This window comes from Aedes albopictus, chromosome 3 (genome assembly GCF_035046485.1).
Source record: "Aedes albopictus strain Foshan chromosome 3, AalbF5, whole genome shotgun sequence".
NCBI lineage: Eukaryota > Metazoa > Arthropoda > Insecta > Diptera > Culicidae > Aedes > Aedes albopictus.
Window position 1 is genome coordinate 358,039,919 of NC_085138.1, and position 15,327 is coordinate 358,055,245.

The 15,327-nt window shown below is 41.2% G+C and overlaps 1 protein-coding gene across 4 annotated transcripts in view; it reads left to right on the top strand.

Moving 5' to 3' along the window:
* LOC109428906 (pro-resilin) overlaps positions 1 to 15,327 on the top strand; it is a 48,640-nt gene that overhangs the window by 7,942 nt on the left and 25,371 nt on the right. The window lies entirely within an intron of this gene.

Here is a 15,327-nt window from a genome sequence, read left to right on the forward strand (position 1 = left end):
CAAAACACCATTGTGCAGTACTCTGCTAGAAAATGCCCTGTACTGTGCTTCAATGAGGCCGATGATTTTCTCAGAGAGACCCTTGCGGCTGTAGGCTTCCCACATGTTTCCGTGATTTAGACGAAAGCTTTTTCGTAATCAATGAACACCAGATAGAGAGACTCTTGGAATTCCTTGATTTGCTCCAGAATGATACGGAGCGTGACAATATGGTCCACACAGGATCGTCCGGCACGGAATCCTGCTTGCTGCCGTCAGAGAGTTACGTCAATCTTCTCCTGTATCCGGTTGAGGATCACTTTGCAGAGGACTCTGATAACGATACACAGTAACATGATGCCCCTCCAATTATCGCATACAGTCAAGTCACTTTTTTTGGGTACCTTTACTAAGACGTCTTGCATCCAGTCGGCCGGAAATGTCGCGGTCTCCCATATGTTGCAGAATAATTGATGCAGTATTTGTGCGAATATTACGGGGTCAGTTATGAGCATCGCAGCTGATATGCGATCTACCCATGGGGCCTTGTTCGATGTTGTGCTACGGATGGCTGTTTCTATCTCCTGCACTGATGGAGCTTCGATGTTGACATGGGTGATGCGTCGAACTCTTGGTGGATCATGCTGAGTGCTCGAACCAGCGTTTCAACTGGTCAGCCGGGTCCGGTCAGTAAATGTCCAGACGTGTCTTTCACGGGCATCGTAGCATTCATCTAAGTCCCACTAAGGCGACGTGAAATATCGTAGAGGAGACAGATGTCGTCGGTGCTTGCGGCTTTCTCGCCTTCGTCGGCTACGGCTTTGGCACCTCGTGTTTTCGCTCGCTCTATCGCAGATTTGGCGTTCCTTCGCTTCTCTATCTTCCTCCAGGTATCATCTGTGATCCACTGCTTTCTCCGGGTGCGTAGCTCACCCAAATTATTCTCGCCGGTGGCGATGAAGGCGTTCTTGATGGTGCTCCATTGATCTACGCTTCCATCTGCTGGAATATCCGCAGCACGGTTCTCTAGCTCCTCGATGAAGGACCTTTTCATCGCATTTAATAAATGAAACGAAATTTAAAGTTTAATTGGTAAATAGAATATTAGGGTATTGCACTATTTCTTTAAATGTATCTATTTTGGGTACTTGCTGCTCTAACTAAGCCAATTTCAAGCCAATTGGTTTGAATTTTTGTATAGGGTTAGATACTGTACATATCTCACCACGTGTCAAAAATTAAGCTAAGGTATAAAATTGACATAGTTAGAGCGACAACATGTACAAATGATACAATACCCCAATCATGATCTTCACACATGAGAGTATACATTATACGATTTAATAAATTGATGGTTATATTGCTTTACAATTCTTCAGTTTATTCCAACAATTCCACCGTCAAACAGTCAAATCAATGACATCTTTTGAGAATATTTTTGGGAAAGTTCTATGTTTTCCCATCAAACATCATCAATGTCACAGATCGTGCAAAAATCAATGTCATTATCTACATAATGAACATGTGATCTAGCAAAAAACAAAATTGCACAACCCATTTCGATCCGCATGTCAGCAATCAAACGGTTGTTAATCCACTAGCTGTTCTCTCGCCCCACCAACCACCAGAGAATAGACTCTCTAGAAGATGGTAACTCATCTTCCCCAGCCAGCTTCTGTCCGTGACGATAATCCATTGTCAATTAGAGGTTATGATGCTGGTGCAATCCATAACTGCATGTAAAATAAATTGGTGGCATGCAGTCGGAGTGCAGTGCAGTAGCGCTGCACGCTGCACGGTAGCATCATCGCCAGAAGCCACCGAAGATAAAACACTAGGTACCTGCTTTGCTGCCCATTGACAGTCGATTCGTGAGTCACAGTAGCAGCATCTTCACCCCCAACTCTGGCCACCACCGAATCGCGCACCGCGCCGCCTACCTCTAGAGAGTGGGCAATTTATCACCGATTCAGTGGACCGCGAAAAAAAAAATCGTTTGCATCAGGCCGACTGTCGACGCGTGGCGAACAACACTGACTGCTACAAGTACTTGTCAGCGCAGTAGTGTGTAGACATGATGATAAATTAGTAGAAACGTCGAACAGTGGTTGTTTGGTGGCGATTTGAAGACGAGCTGGACCTCCCCCATTGGCGAAAGGAGCTGCTCAATTGCACAGGAGAGGAAAAACGATGTTGCCAACACAGTCAGTGCAGTGCAGTGGTTAACTAGCGCCTCCAGAGATGGCAAATGACACGATATTAGCGAGCTGAGAATGCAATTGCAGTCCGAGGACGCTTCTTTGGATGGGAAAATTGAAAAACGTTGAACGGTTTGGCTACAACAACTCACGATATCCAATGGTGGTGATGCTGCCACCACGTGGTAATTATGATGTATGTTTCGCTTGATGGCAAGAGGTGTCCCCGTGTGGCATACAATCTTGTCGCGATTACACAGGTCATCGGTTCAATAGTCGTGGGAAGCTGTGGAAAGTCTACTGAAGAATTGAAGCAATGTAAATTGGTCTTAAAAATGAAGCCAGGAATGCCCGACAAGCTCTGGTCATAATCTAAAAAGTAATGTCAAATGTATATCACACATTTCTGACACTTTTTTTAAGATTTTTGGACATCAACTGAGCTGGGCTTCGTTTATAAACAAACGGTCAAAACCGATAAACGAAAAAATGTATCAATATAAGGCTAGTTACTGTTATGCAGTTGCACATTTGAAAATTGAGTTGTCCAAAAAAAGTCTCACGAAACCTACTGCAAGCCTATCCATGTACGTGAGAACAAAAGATGTTTACAAAGTTCTTACAGATAGATTAACACGGGAATTCTGAACACAAACCACTACCACACAGGAATTTGGATTGGTCAATAGGGATCTTCACCATCCAAGGCATTTTTTGACTTGGAATTAACCGGGTCATTCCATATGAAATGACCGAGAAAATGTGAAAACTTGCAATCGACCATCACGGATTTGAACCAAATTTGGTTGAAACATTTGTTTAGATGGAAAAAGAAAAAATCCAAATTTTGGTGCCGATTGGATCACCCCTCGGCCCGTGGCAGCACCCCGCGTTTTGGCCGATATGAAAATTATCCTCTCTTTCTTTTATTTTTATCATTGAAACGATTGCACCTACACATTTTCGACCTTCGGCTTTTTTAAAGGAAATCGTTCAGGGAGTCCAGAAAAAATATTATTTTTTTGATACAGTGTTGCCAGATATCATATTTTTCAATTTTAAATCTAAAAATCATTTTTTCTCAAAATACGTATATTTTGATTTTAAAAACTTTGATTCCATCGTGTTTATCAGACGTTTTTCGATCGAACAAGCTTAACTCCCCAAAGTAGTATGCGTCGTTCCTGAGATATAGCGTTTTTAAGAAAATATATTCATTTTTATTCATATAAATTATCATATAAAATCAGGTGCAGTTTATAAATTTCGCAAAAAAAATTGTTCGATGCCTTATAAAGACGTTTTGTGTTGATTTGAACAATATCAAGTATAAAAAGGATTAAAGAAATGTTACAGTGTTGCCAGTTAATCAATTATGAGTCTATTGTAATGGACTAGCATAACCTGTTGAACTAAAAAAATGTATCTATTGAGATCATCAATTCTAAACAAATTTCATATATTTTAAAATTATCTGAACAGAAGTGCTGCCAAATATGTAATATTTATTGTAGAAATCTTAATTTTACTAGAACATCAGTATGAAATTTAATTAAGAAGCCAAAAGTATTTTTTTATTTAGGTTTAGTACATTTGGCAACATCGACGTAAACTATATTCAGGAAAACATTTGATGAGTGTATTCATAATCAACAGTGCTGAAAATGTCATTTCGATATAACTACATTCAATGACCCACAGCTAATTTCAGAAGCTGAACCTGAAAATATGGAATATGATAAAATATGAAGTATGATATCCTTTGGAATTAGATAATATTAGATAGTACGCATCGTCGCGCAACTGGTAGCTCAGACTTCAGTATTTTTATTTTATATTCGAAGGTCCAACTCCTTATAAAAATCCCTGTAAAAATATCTTATGATTGATTTTTACGGCAGTGTTGCCAAGTATGCTAGTATTTAGCGGAAACGCAAACAATAGGTACGGGGATGCTTAGTATTGCGTTTACTCTTACTGGATTGCAGAATAATAGATCATGTCCTTTATTGTCCCGGGCAGAGAAGTGAAAAACAGTGTTGAGTATTGTGTTGTCTATTGATGTGATTGCATATGGTATGAGTTTTTGTTTGTTCTTCGTGGAGAAGAATGAACTAAAATTTCTTAGTGAAATGGATTAGTGGCGTTTGCTCCCTAGAGCCTACTTTTCTTAGGCTTTTTTTGCATGGAAAAGAGATCGGTTGTACGCGAAGGTTAATTCCGATAAACCAAATCGATTGTTCGATCAATTATAGGTGACTCCCAGATCGACAATGTATAGTATCATATTAAGGATCGGTGTATCCAATCATATTCACTCCTCTTTGCTGAATCGAATAGAGAAAGATGCAGCAAATGGATTGTCGTGATCAAGCACGCAACCCCATCACCAGTGGAAAGCCATGCGCAAGTTGCTTGACATGGATATTCGTTGCCGTTCGTCGTAGTTTTGATCGCAAGCGAATGAAAGAATGGCGAATGGTGAAGAATGCTGGTGAGTGATCGAAGTGGCTGTTGTCGTCGCTGATAAGCAAACACACAAACTGAAGTGACAATCATTCGCTGCGATTAACCATGGAGAAGCAATTATGAATGGTGTTGCCGTCTATGCTCATACTCATGCAGTGTTGCCAAATGTGCTCGTTATGTATAAAAATAGAATTCATTTGTTTTTATTTGGTGTTATCTATTTACGAAAGCTTTCGTGTAAATAAGATGTTTACAATAAAAATGACATGTGTGGCAGCACTTCCATCTTCAACATCGTTGAAATGAATAAAATAACAATTGAAATGAATTTCACAATGGATACATTTTATATTTTAACAATTTATCCTCATCTTTTCCTATAAACCAATTTTTTTATTGCTAACTATCATATTAACAATAACTGTCAATTATCGGGTCATTTTGTCAGATAGGACCATAAACAAGAAAACACAAACAAACAGACGTAACATTGGAAAAAATCCACGGTTTTAACGATCTTTTTAAACCTTTATAGTTGTAGCTTTCACAACCAGAGGTGCGCACATCATTTTTCTAAGCATTAGACGTTTCACCTAGTGTGAACTAGGCGATGGATTTTCGCGAAAATTTTTCTAGGTGTTACATCTGTTTGTCTGTGAAGAAAAGGTCAACAACAGGGTCGTTAGAGAAGATGTGTATTGTTTTTATCTTGCTCACACATCTTGCAACAAACATGGTGCGAGTTTTCTGAATAACCTGTACATTGTCAAACACTTGAAGGTTTGGTTTCATGGTATAATAAAAAAGGTAAACTGGCAACACTGTCAATTTTTTTCTATTCTTTTTTATTCTCGATATTGTTCAAATCAGCACAAAACGTGATTATATGGCATCGAACAATGTTTTTTTACGAAATTCAGAAACTGCACCTGATTTTATATGATACTTTATATGAAAAAAATTAATATTTTTTCTTAAAAACGCTATATCTCGACGCAAATTATCTTGGGGAGTTAAGCTTTTTCGATCGAAAAACGTCTGATAAACACGATGGAATCAAAATTTTTAAAATCAAAATATATGTATTTTGAGAAAAATCGATTTTTAGATTTAAAATTGAAAAATATGATACCTGGCAACACTGTATCAAAAAAATAATATTTTTTCTAGATTCCCTGAACGATTTTCTTCAAAAAATTTGAAGGTCGAAAATGTGTAGGTGCAATCGTTTCAATGATAAAAATAAAAGAAAGAGAGGATAATTTTCATATCGGCCAAAACGAGGGGTGCTGCCACGGGCCGAGGGGTGATCCGATCGGCACCAAAATTTGGATTTTCTCTTTTTCCATCTAAACAAATGTTTCAACCAAATTTGGTTCAAATCCGTGATGGTCGATTGCAAGCGGTCGGTCACTTGGCGTGGAATGACCCATTCAAGTCAAGGTTGAGTTACTTAAAACAATCGACATTCACTGATGTTAATGTAATCATAACCTTTACCCTCCATTTCACGTCAACAAAGTTGGCTCTACAGATGAAACTGGATAATCTCACCAAGAAAAACAACCAACCTGCCACCCGCAAGCATTTATCTCGCGTGACCAATGAACTCGCTGAAGAATTTTAATTCCAACAATTTTATCGCTCCAAGACTCATGTAGGTAAGCTCACTCCCGAAAGATGACCATTTTCACGGTCTGATTGGGCTGGACCATTGCGGTGGATGGCTTGGTCGATGCAACACATCGCACGCTTACTTTTAGCCATCGCCGCTCGTCTCACATGGACCTCAAGTTTGCAAAATCAAATGTGTGCACCCAGCTGTAACGCTGCTGCACACAGTGAGTGAGAGGGACGAGAATCTCTACGCCACCTCAGTCAGTCACCGCCAAATGTCAGGTTCAGGTGGTAATTTAGTCGACTTGGGTGATATTTTTTACTGCTGCTGCTACGGTGTAGATTCAAGCTCAAAGCTTCTCTTCTGTATGTTTCCGCTAAGCTTCACCCGGAGTGACATTTCGGTATCGTTCTTCTTCGTGACGAGTGCCGAGTTCTAATGGGTTGGGGCTGTGCGCTGTGGAGATTGGTTTGTGCAATGGTGCTTAGATTATACAGTATTAGTTTGAAGAAGTGGGCTTCGTGGCCGTGCGGTTAGCGGCGTCAGTCGTCTTTTCGTAAGCCTCGGAGTGCGGGTTCGATTCCCGCTCCAGTCGTGGAAAACTTTTCGTCAAACGGAAAATTCTCCATTGGGCCACTGGGTGTTAAGTGTGTTGTCCGTTGTCTCGTGTATGTAATGTTCAGTCTGTGCAGCCTCTGGCTGAAGACGGTGCAGTGTCTTTTAAAAAAAAAAAAAAAGAAGAGATCTCTCCAGTACTCCGTAGCAATACTTTGTTGCAACAAGCAACATGGCATTGAATTTTGGTGTAGTTTGCTGATCATGCTGGTATTCTGGGAACAAAACTAGATAATATTTGATATTTGTAACGTAATTTAGATAGAATTGACTGATCAGTGAGAAACCGTTTAGCTGAAATGAAAACGCGCAAGGGTCTGTCCATTTATTACGTCAGGGAAGTTTCCAACACCCCTTTCCCTTGTAAGATTTTTTGTATGAGAACCAAACTATTATTTCTATGACGCGTAAGATTCCTCAAACCCCTCACGGTGTCAAAATTTTGATTATTATCGAACTTCCATGTACCTCGGATTTTTCTTCATAGTATGTTAGAACTTCGGCTGTAATGTATAAATGCAAAGTTTGAAAATATTCTATCGGAGAAAATTCGAGTTAGATGAGTTTTTGACTATTTTCCATACTAAAAATCAAAAATTACTATTTTAGCCCAAAAAACGTCCCATACAAAATGTATGGAAAAATTTTCGCCGATGAAATATTTTCTAGTTGCCCGATTATAAATAAATAGCCCAAAAACTAATCATTTCCGGAGAAAAATCCGAGGTACATGAATGTTCGATAATAATCGAAATTTTGACACCGTGCCCCTGGTCCCTTGCACGTAGGGTCCATGTTTCGTGCCCATAGAGGACGACCGGGCTAATCAGCGTTTTGTAGATGGTTAACTTCGTGCTCCGGCGAACTTTATTCGATCGTAGAGTTCTGCGGAGTCCAAAGTAAGCACGATTTCCTGCCACAATGCGCCTCTCAATTTCTCTGCTGGTGTCGTTGTCGGTGGTCACCAGTGAGCCCAAGTACACGAATTCTTCAACCGCCTCGATTTCATCACCGTCGATATAAATTCTGGGTGGCGGGCGCGGTGAATCTTCCCTGGAGTCCTTTGTCATCAGTACTTTGTCTTCGACACATTAATGACTAATCCGACTCGTCTGGCTTCACTATTTAGTCGCATGTACGTTTCCGCCATCGTCTCAAATTTGCAAGCTATAATATCAATATCATCAGCGAAACCAAGCAGCTGAACGGACTTCGTAAAAATCGTTCCACTCGTGTTAATCCCCGCTCTCCTTATTACACCTTCTAACGCAAGGTTGAACAGCAAGCACGAACGACCATCACCTTGCCGTAACCCTCTGCGAGATTCAAACTACGCACATCACTCGATCCATCGTCGGCTTGATCAATCGTATCAGTTTATCCGGGAATCCGTATTCGTGTATAATCTATCATAGCTGTTCTCGATCGATTGTATCATTCGCCGATTTGAAATCGATGAACAAGTGATGTGTGGGCAGGGCACGTTGTATTCGCGGCAATTCTGCAACACCTGGCGGATGGCGAACATCTGGTCCGTTGTAGCGCGTTCACCCATAAATCTAGTATGATATTGCCCCACGAACTCTCTTGCCATCGGTGATAGACGGCGGCATAAAATTTGAGAGTGTATCTTGTAGGCAGCGCTCAGTAGTGTGATCTCGCGATAATTCTCGCAATCCAACTTGTCGCTTTTTTGTAGATGGGACACACGATACCTTCCATCCATTCCTCCGGTAATACTTCCTCCGAGGCTCACTCTTCCCATAAAATGCTACAGCATTTCAAAGAGGTAGAATATGCAAACCATCCTTGAGATAAGCCTTGAGCTGTGAACAGGGTCTATTACAGTCGACACTCAATATTACCAGTCTGTTTTTGACCGTTGTTATTCAAGGTGCTTTGCAGTTCAACGAGAAGTTCTTTTTACAGCTGTAGCACACTGTAAGGTAGGCAAGATGTCCTGAACTTTGAGAGTTTCAACTTCTAGTAATTCCACCATATTCATTCATTTATTTAGCACAACATCTTTACATAGACAAGACTGACCACAATACTATGCCACATATTTCGATTCGCTTCTGCATTTCTCCAATTCCGGGATCGTTCTACACTAGCCAAATCATTCTGTGCATGATCAGTCCACATTTTCCGCTGCGCTTCACATCGGCCGGATTTATTGCGAATAGGGCTGTTGCGGATTTTTACAGGGATGTTGTCTTGTCCGGCATTTCTTCAACATGCGCTGTTCACCATATTCTTCTGGGTTTGCCAACCTTTTGGATTCTCTGGGCTCGCCGTACAGCGCAGCGAGCTCGTGCTTTATTCTTCGCCGCCACACACCGTTCTTCCGCACACCTACTAATATAGGTTTCAGCACGCGTAGCTAGATTGTAGGTCCTCCTCGTACATGGTCCATGTCTCGAGAACGTGGAAACGATCGGTCTTATTGGCGTCCTGTGAATGGAACATTTGGTGCGGGGGTAAGGGGTCGTCCATAAATGACGAAGCATTTTAGGGAGAAGGGGGAGTCCCTGAAATTGCTACGAGTCATGTAGATATGGGAAAATGGCTGCGAGGGGGAAAGAAGGGGGGATGTGGTGTTGAAAATTGGCAAAAAAATGCTACGTCATTTATGCACGGTCCCTAAATCGATTTTGAACGCTGTCTATTTAGGATCTCATAGTTGAAATTCTTTACGTAGGTCATCTCTGTTCGGATCGGTTGCAGGAGTTCGTTTCAATTTCCGCAGGGCTCTACGACGTGCTTTAATAGCGAGTTGCACTTCGTCAGACCACCACAGCTCGGCTCTTCTTGGTGGGCGGCCTGATGTTCGTGGGATGGATTCCATTGCCGATTTGAAAATAATGTTAGTGATTCCGTCAATTGAGTGATCATTATTTGGCTCTTGTTCAAGATAGTGTTCGATGTTTCCCTCAAACTGGGACCAGTGTGCAAGGATCATTGTACAAGAGCATCTCAATAACAAATATCCAAGCTTTAGTAAGCTGTTCACCGACGGATCAAAAAAGGCAAACGAAGTTGGAGTTGGCGTCTTTGGAAATCAATTACTAATTGAAAGAAGCCTCAACCAACAATGCAGTGTATATACAGCAGAATTAAAACTTGCGCTGTCGAAACTCGTATATAACAAGTGTGTTGCTTGGGCTGTATATTTCTTCAAAAAATCCTAATAAAACTTCTCCATAAATTTGTTCAATAATTCCAATTGCAAGGACATCTCAAATGGATTTTTTTTAACATCAATTCATAAAGTCCTTAAGAAATTACTCCAGAAATTGTGTCATAAATTATAAGAATTTCTTTTAGAAATTACTAAAGAGATTCCTTCAGATATTCGTACATGAATTTCTCGAGAAAAATCTCCTCCTTTAAGGTAGATTTCTAGGGGTACCTTGTCAGCTGTTCGGGTTCGTATGAAGTTGATCATCAATATTAACTTCTTTTCCCGATCAGCCTAGATAGCTGTGTAGTATCGGTAGCGGTTGTCTCAATTGGCTAAGAATAACACTACGGACCACCTGTTCCGGGGGTAAAAGTCCACTAAACAGGGAACCCCAATCCAAGGTATCAAGCGACCCGTGCTGATGGATCAATGGTTGAGGGGGTTTAAAATATGCTCGATCTTTAACGGAGCCCGTAACGAAGGTAATCGCCTTTTTGTGTTGCGTTAGAGATCTACCTAACCGAACCCTAGTGACATCCGGTTTGTCAAGTTGAGGTAATGTGTTTTGGTAATAAGGATCCATGGTACAAAGACCTTGTTACTGGTGACTGTTTCTAAAATTGCATTTATTCTGACTTGCTGATAGTTAAAGAAACGGACTTTGCCCACCCGAGACTACACTTGATGCTGGGAAAACAAACATGCTTTACGTATCTCATTGCGTTCTAATCTATTAAGGACTGTTAAGTTCTGGTAATTCAAGGACTCACGTATATTCTTATTGCAGAACACATTCTCTAATTTGACAGAGTTTTGCAACTAGCCTCATGTCCCGAGTTCTTCTATGTTGTCCTGGGACTAAACTAGAAACAAGACATGGATGGGGCTAGAGTTCCGATGCATGGATAAATATCAGTACCACCGTTTTGTTTTTCTCAGAATTCAAATAGATTGTGTTTGATTAGGGGCACTCTTACACTGGGATTTAAATCTCTATGATAACGGGACCTTTTCATTGCAATCAATTTCCTGCATCTCTGGAATAATAAAACAGGAACTGTACAGAAATCGATGCTTCATTGCCTCTCAATGGCAATGGAGTAGTACGACATGCACTAAATACTAAGGATACGGGTAATGCCACAAAAGATCTGAATACTGGTCGCAGTGGCTCACCCGAACAGAAAAAAGGGGTACTTTCCGTAACTGTACGATGTAGAAATTGTCAAGAAATAAAATCCTAAAGAATTCTACAAGGCACTACTGAAAAAGTTCAAAATAAAACATTGAATTTGTGTAGAAATTAAGCAAAGTTTCTTGAAAAGTTTTTCAAAAAATATTGAAGAATACATGCTGGAGTAATATTTCTCGGAATTGTTGAGATAATCTTTGTGAAACATCTAAAAGAATCTGCAAGAAATAAGGTCTGAATAAATCTAAAGCAACGCCTGGAAGAAAATCTGAAAGAAAATTTGGAGAAACCCCTGCAGGAGCTTCCAGTAGGATCTCTGGAGAATTTTATAGAGGGATTTCCTTTGAGCATTTACAAGCCAATCCCTGAATAAGTAGAATAATACCTGAAGGAACTAATGGAGAAATTCAAGCAATATTTACTGAAAAAATGCTGATTTTTGTTTTCATTTTTAAAGGAAACCCCTAGAGGAATTTATGAAAGAATTTTCGAAACGTTGTGTAAAACAAATCTCCAGAAATTGTATCTTTGAAAGATACTACACCGTCTTTAGCCAGAGGTTGTACAGACTGAACGAACACTAACATGATACAACGGACAACACACACACAAAAAACCAAGTGGTCCAGTGGACAATTTTCCGTTTGACGAAAAGCATTCACCTACTGGAGCCGGAATCGAACCCACACTTCGAGGCTTATTAGACGGTCAGAAGACTGACGCCCCTAACCGCACAGCCACGAAGCCCACAAACGGAAGAATTCCTGGAGAAATTTCTAGAAAAAATTGTTGAGAAATTTCTGGAAGTATTTTTGGAGAAATCCTGAAAAAAAACTTCTGGAAATATGCCTCACAATATTTTCAGAGGAATTTCTTTAAAAAATGTTTGAAGAAGTGCATGAATGGATACAAGTCTGAGCTCATGTGTAATGTTGAATTTTGGTATGTATTTCTTGACAACGATACAGCAGTTCCATTTCCTCGCACTCCGCTTCTTCCAGGCAATATTTCTTTTCACGAAAAAGGTTCCGCTTCTGTTTGTAATGTTCCACGTTTTGCCGGATCCGATGCTGCAGCATGATCAGCTGCGCTGCGTTCTTCTTCTCCAAAATCTTTTAACACTTCTCGTCGAACCAATAGTTCTACCGACTCCGTTCCAGTTTTTTTTGTCTCTCAGAGCAGCCCTCTTTCCGGAATTTAGCAATTGGAGTTCGCTTGTTTGTCAAGCAGGACGTGATGAATTACGATGCAGACTCTTAGGGACGTGTCTATCAATAACGTATGCCAGCACATTGGGTAAAGTTCGAGCAGCTACCTCGATGTCCTCGATATCAAAGATATCGCCCCAAACAAGGCCGGAAAACAGTTCACTGATGCTACGATGATCGGCCTTGCGGAAATCATAGGAAACGGCAATCTGTGAAATGACAAATGCCAGAAACAACTTTCCAAGTAACATTTTTTAGTCAATTAGACTAGAAAAGGTTCTTAGAATCACCATAAAAGCAAAATATAAGGGATAAGGTTTTATGACGGTTTTCTAAACCTCTACAAGACTAATTGGTCATCAAAATGTTACATGGGTAGCATCGATTGTTAGAAGCAAAGGGGGATGGTGGAGTGTTAATTTTACCAGAGCAGCAAGTGCTTCGCCTATGAACGGTACAGTGTCCTGCGCATTGACGAAGCATAGGTATAAACTACGGTTGTTCTGTTCTGTTAAGGTGGTTGATTCTAGAGAGAGAGAGTTGCAGACCTATAGTTGTCCAAAAGGCAAGATCCTATGGAGCGAATCTCTTCCACATGATGTCTGAAAGATTAAAGACACCAATCACGACGGTTTATCTCTAGGTTTAGCAATTTTCAGAATGGAGAATACTGACTGGCAATGCAATTCAAGGAGAGATACGTCACATACGCAATCAGGAGGAAACTACAGCACGCAGAGAAAAAGGGTACGATCGCCCAGTTTGATCGATGCCCTGAGGGGTTATCTATTTCTCTCGTCCTGTGCATAGTATTCACAGCTATTAGAACTCCCCCACCTGTTAGTTTTGTACTGTTTTCGGCGCTCCTATCACATCGAAAAACCTCGTATTCGCTACCAAACAGATTGTGGGAAAGCGTTCCTGCATTCTACCAAGTCTCGGTGAGAAGAACGATGTCGTAGCAACTACCAGAGGTAGCAACACGGCCCATCAGTTGGACAACTGGAAACAACACGTATTCCAGTGCATGAGTTGCTCAAAGGGACGTTGTACTGGCCTGCACAAGAATTTTGGAAAGCCTCTTCACCAACACCACCCACAGGACCGGGACGACTGCAGGTCGCTAGTAGAGGCAGGATGGGCTCGATTGTGGTTGGCAGATTGAAAACTTCCAAAGTACTGGGGGTAGACGTGCGTCCCGGCGTCCAACGATGGGCTATTGTCTGTTGAGCGGATTCTTCTCTGCTATCACAAGGACGACTCTTCGTTGGTTTTTTGGCTGAGCTTTCAAACTCACGAAAATAGACGTTCTCAGGCCACGTTCGACAACGCCGTAATCCTTCAGTGATTTTTTTTTCAATTCGACTTTTAAGGTAACGAAGCTGATTGTGGTTAGATTCTTATCTTTAGGAACCAATTTCACAGCTTTAGGCATTACATCTGCAGGAAAATTCATGCAATTCAGTACGAAAGTGGTGTCATCATCGGACGTTGGATCGAATGCCAATACTGCCCATAATCGCATAGTTGACGTAACCACCATTGGTAATGTCTGCATTCTGACTAGCTGACTGCTGTGACTAGTTTTATTCAATAGTGAACAAGATCTAATCACTAGCTAGACATCAACGTGAAAAAGTTTATAAACTTTTCAGTAATCATCGCTAAAATTTCAAAAGTTTTTTGAAAACTACAGTGGCGCTTACGTCAACTATGCGATTATGGGCAGAATAGATACAGTCAAAACAACTCTTCTGGAGCCGAAACAGTTTTCACCATTTCAGATGCTGCTTTCGAACCACGGATAATCGATGCTTTCCCCTTGGGTTGACTGTAAACGCGTTTCCCTTTTGGAGTGTCCAGGACGTTAGTCGGACTCGGTTACTCGGTGCTTCCGGAATAGGGACTTTGCACATTGATTATGTTGAAGTTGAAGAATCAGCCCTTCATCCTCAACCTGCACGTTCTTTCAACGATCGGCCACCAATCGATCACGTGCCTCTGCATGTCACCCATCACGATAAAAACTGTTCCCAGCTCCCGTGTTTTTTTTTTTCGAAACTGCGAGTTTCCAATCGCAACTTCCATTCTGTCACGCGGGTCGTTGCCATTGAATCTGCTTCGTATTCTTGTCTTGTTTCCGTTTCGCTGCTTGTTGGTTAGAGACGACATCAACTCTCTAACTTTCCGGAGAACCAGGGTGCACAGTTGTGCTAAGAGTCCTTCAATGGTAGTCAGACGTTGATTAGCCGCCTCAATCCGGTAAAACAGATGTTATTGTGAACCATTTCTCCTGGAGATCAGACACTCCGGCTTGCAGAAGTTGACCATATTCCCTGTTCGCCTTCAAAGATCCTGCTGGAGTTAGATCATCTTTACGGTGGCTGGCAGTCTCCGGACGGTAACATGGAGAGGTAAAGATAGGTGTTGCTGGGAAGAGACCAATGACCTCAATGGGGTCGGTAATGTGCGTTACCCAGCCTCGAGAGATAAACCAGTCGCTTATCAGTTTCGACTCAATAACTCGCGTTCTGCTATATCGCCACAACTGTTCTAGATGTAATAGTTGAAGGAAATTTTGGCGATGAGATCCACCATTCCAAACTCACCTTGTTCTATATCGGCTCAACATATCTTTAAAAAAAGCTGCCACATTCACGCCGACGTTCTGCAGTTCACGAGCCAGGGGGTCAAATTGTATTTGGTCATTGAAAGTTCTCGTTCCAAAATTCGCCTGGTTATTTGCTGTTGAATCAATCAATTTGCCCTACATATGCTTTTTTTGGGTAAGTAGTTGAAGGGTTTCCGCAGGCATTCTTATGGAACTCACTCCGCCTCAGACTATCCGATGGCCTACTACTTAG